A 4,612-nucleotide genomic window follows, 5' to 3' on the forward strand; every position below is an offset into this window, starting at 1 on the left:
CTTAGATAAAAGTTAACGGTAGCAAACCCCCTTGGTAATTCAGTGGACTTAAGTCAGATTTGTAAATCCTGTCCGATCATGATCGAGAACGTAAATTTACCAGCTAATCTTATAGTTATGCCGATGCAAGAATACGATATTATATTGGAGATGGATTGGTTATCTTTATATCGGACAAAAATTGATTGTTTTAGGAAGATGGTCATATTAAATATCGATGGGAGAGAGACGCGAAGGAAGGGAGCACCGGTTAGTTTGTCAGCCATCTCGAAAGTTGAACCTCAAGGAGTGGAACAAATTTCGATTGTTAATGAATTTTCAGAAGTATTTCATGATATCCCTGGATTACCGCCAAAGAGAGATGTGGATTTCACAATCGATTTGGTACCTGGGACTGCACCAATCTCCAGAGCATCATACCATATGATACCTGTTAAATTAAGAAGAACCCCATTCTCGGCTCCTAGCGCCCATTCGCCAGGTTCCGATCCTGGGATGCTACAAGGAGGATTTTTAACATCAGTTTGATTCGTAATAAGCATAACCAAAGGCATAACCCACAAACAACAACCAAAAACTCCATCACATTTTCACTATAATAAAAAAACTTTACAAGTACAATGAGCATAAGAGAAATACAATAATGATAGACCAAAAGCTCCAAAAGATCAGCTACGCGCCCAAGCCTCAGCGCTGCTGCGATCCTACGTCACCTGCACGCAACGGTCGTGCATAAGCTTATAGAAAGCTTAGAGGGTGGTGAAAGTGTATGCTCAAGGTGGTAATGTAGCTATGCAGTATCAGAGTAATGCGGAACATGCTGATGAATGCCAAGAATCCCATTAGCCGTACCAAGGCCATGCGGTGCAAAGAATGATGTCGGCCATACCAAGGCCATGCAATGCGAAATGCAAGTCAAGCATACAAATCCTCATCTAAGTCCACATGTCAATACGGCTCAAATCTGGAATATCACCGGGGTCTAGTACACTCCAAGCCAGATTGTCGCCCCATCGCGCGCAATAAGGTGAGTGGAAAAGACCTCACTATCCGCCTGCCAATATCGGGCTCGGCTCGTCAATAGCGGACCCATTCCTCAAGCTGGTCAGACTCAGCCTAGCATTGCCCCCTACTCTCGGGCGGGTAAGGCCGCACCCCCTTCCAACCGACCACGACACAGTGGAAAGCGCAACCGTCTGGTAATCGGCACTCAGCGCTCATGCATCCACTCGGTTTAGACGTTGGAGCAACCTCCTGGTACCATAAGGGTTTAGGGACTTTCACCCAGGGATATCTATCGCACCCCATGTAGAACAGTATTTCCGGTATCCAATCCTGCCAACCACGGTGTGTCTGTGGAGGCTACGGCCCTGATGTCGCTAGGGCGTATAGTAACCATATCACACAATGCAAATGCATGAATCACACTATCCAGTCATACAGCAATCCTGCGCGTATTGTGCGCTCATGCAGGGCAACACCCCCTGTACGGAAGCCCCTAAACAATCTGCCCAAAGGCATATGCTATGATCAGTCATTTCTCATATCAAGCATACGTATGATGCATATGATCATAAATCATGGAATTAAACATGTTATATGGGATGGATAATGTTCCTGATGAAGATGGGCCTAGACGGCCTACACATTACACGTATGGGCCCCAGGGATAATCATAATGCAGACATTTAACCACACTACACTTGCAATGTGGACGTCAAACCAACATTGCTCCCAAGGCACGACTGCCACAAATATCATTACATAAATCATATTAGGATTACACATTGCAATGGACCTTAGGTATATCCCATTGGGCCTTCAATATATCAAATGGGCCGTATCATATGGGCCTCATATTTATCAAGTGGGCCACATCAATGGGCCGCACCAATGGGCCTTATGTGCATTGCAATGGGCCATAACCCGTGGGCCTTAGAATGCATCAGATGGGCCTAATCTTATGGGCCTTATGTGTATCAAATGGGCCACACCAATGGGGCCCCAAATGCCCATCAAGTGGGCCTCAACCCATAGGCCCCAATACGTCTTAACGGGCCTTAACCCATGGGCCCCTAACACATCAAATGGGCCTCGACCCATGGGCTTCTAATACATTAAATGGGCCTCGACCCATGGGCCTTACATATATACCAAGGTGGGCCTCAATCATAGGCCACAAGCAAATTGAGGTGGGCCTTACCTATACCAGTAAATATATATATATATATATATATATATATATATATATATAATATAGTATATAATATATGTATACACAATACATATAATATTATATATAATATAATATTATATATATATATGCATATATATATACCTATATATATAAATATATATACACACGCACACACCACACACGCACGCACGCACACACATACTCACGCACACCACACGCCCACCGTCCCTGGACGGTGGGGAAAACACAAACATCATTGCTGGCCCCATCGTCCGCCTGGACGGTGGCCAAAAACACATACATCACTGTGGGCTCCATGTGGGGCCCACCACAATGTTTCTATGCCATCCAACCCGTTGATAAGGCCACGTGGGCCCAGATGAAGGGTGAAAACAAATTTCACCTTGATCCCAAACTTCTGTGGGCCCAAAAAAGGTTTCAATGGTAAAGTCCAATTCACACTGTTTCCTTTGATGTGGGCCACCCGAATCTTGGATGAACCTCAACTTTGGAGGGTGGTCCACTGACCTCAAGGTCCACCACATGAATGGATTGGATGACACATAAACATCAAGGTGGGGCCCACGGCTACAGCCGTGGGTGACTGTCCGCCAGCCCGTCCGTCCGGACGCTGGTGCGGAGGTTATTTTTTTTATTTTTATTTTTTTGAAAAACCGAGGATTTTACAGGTGGGGTCCACATTCAGTGGATCCACTCCGTCCAGTGGCGTCCCATGGCTCAACACGAGCAAAATAAGTCCAATATTGGACATATTTTGGCATATAAATAATCAGGGAGGGTTTCAATGGTGAAAACCACCATTTGCTATGGTATGGCCCGCCCGAAGGTCTGATTGATCCCATCTTTCGGGTCAACGCCTAAAAGGAGCTTAGAAAAGGAATGGATGGTGTGGATTGGAGACATGCATCAAGGTGGGGCCTACATGAATGGGCCTCCTCCATTAGATTGAACCAAGCTTTTATTTGTGTTTTCAGCAAACGTCCAGCGTCCCTGGACGCTGGACTCTCTGGCCGAGCAAGGTGGGCCTACTCATGAGGGTCACCACTGATGGATGGCGTGGGTACAATACACGCAAAGTGGGCCCCACAGGTAAATGGTTTGGATAACCTACTAACTTCATGGTGGGGCCCATTCAAGTGGGCCACACAATCTCATTAACATCACAAAAATAAAATAAAATAAAACAAAGGAGCGAGAGATAGAGAGTGAGACCGTGTGATGGAGGGACCCCGGCACTATGGGCCCTCCCTTGCACTAAATCATACATCAAGTGGGTCCCATTACATGTGGGCCCATTAAATTAAAATTCAACGGTAGAGATCCCTTCTCCACTAAATTAGACGGTCTAGATGACCCTAAATATGCAAGAAAGTAAACATCATGATGGGGTCCATGGAGAATGGCCCCATCATGGAATGATCATGATGATCCAAGTGGGCCATCGGCCACATCTTAGGGTCCAAAGCGAGATCCAAACCATTGATCGGTTGGCCTCACTTGGCCCATCTCAAAAATAGCAAAATCTACCCTATCAAGACACCCACCGCTTGATCTTCTTGCTCCCTTGGCTTCCTTAGCTCCTTGTGCTCCTCTTTGATGGAGGAAGATGAGAAATGGATGGTTGAGATGAGAGATGAAGGGGTGGGAAAGGTGGGCCTCACAAATGCAATTTTCTCACCATGGGAGGACCATACGTGTGAATTTTTGCTATGGGAGAGTTTGAATGAGAGAGAGACTTGTAAGGGAGAGAGAGAGAGAGAATGATGGGTGATGGAGTGATGGATGGGAGAGAGGGATGGGGGTGTAAGAACTTTTTGACTTTTTTGGCTAATGGTGTAAGAAAAGCATGGGTTGTGTAAGATCTTTTTGACTTTGGGGGTTGCTTGGGAAAGGGTGAAAGTTGATGTGTACTTGACATGATGGGATTGATGGGATTGATTGATTGATGTGATACATTGTAGAGATTCCATCGAAATTCGCACGCGCGGCGTTTCCTCGCACCGAACACTGGCCCACAACTCCTGACCAGAGTATCGCATCAGCGCGCGAGTCGCGGCATTGGAACCGCGGCGACGACGCGGTCGCTAAGGTACAAGCCCTAGGTTGAGTCGACTCGGGTTGACAATACGAGAATCCAGGTCGCGCGCAAATACCGGATAAGGGTCGAAGGTTACCGAAATCAGATCGGGAAGACCGCGGAAGCCTATGGTGGTACGGTCTAGGATACGGGGCTTACAACACCAATCTCCAGAGCACCAAACCGTATGACACCTGTTGAATTGAGAGAATTAAAGAGCAACTTCAGTAACTCTAAGACCAAGGCTTCATTACAGCTAGTATGTCGCCGTGGGGCGCACCGATATTATTTGTAAGAAAGAAAGATGCGTCTTTGAA

The sequence above is a fragment of the Magnolia sinica genome, chromosome 1, assembly GCF_029962835.1.
Source record: "Magnolia sinica isolate HGM2019 chromosome 1, MsV1, whole genome shotgun sequence".
NCBI classification, from domain to species: Eukaryota; Viridiplantae; Streptophyta; class Magnoliopsida; order Magnoliales; family Magnoliaceae; genus Magnolia; species Magnolia sinica.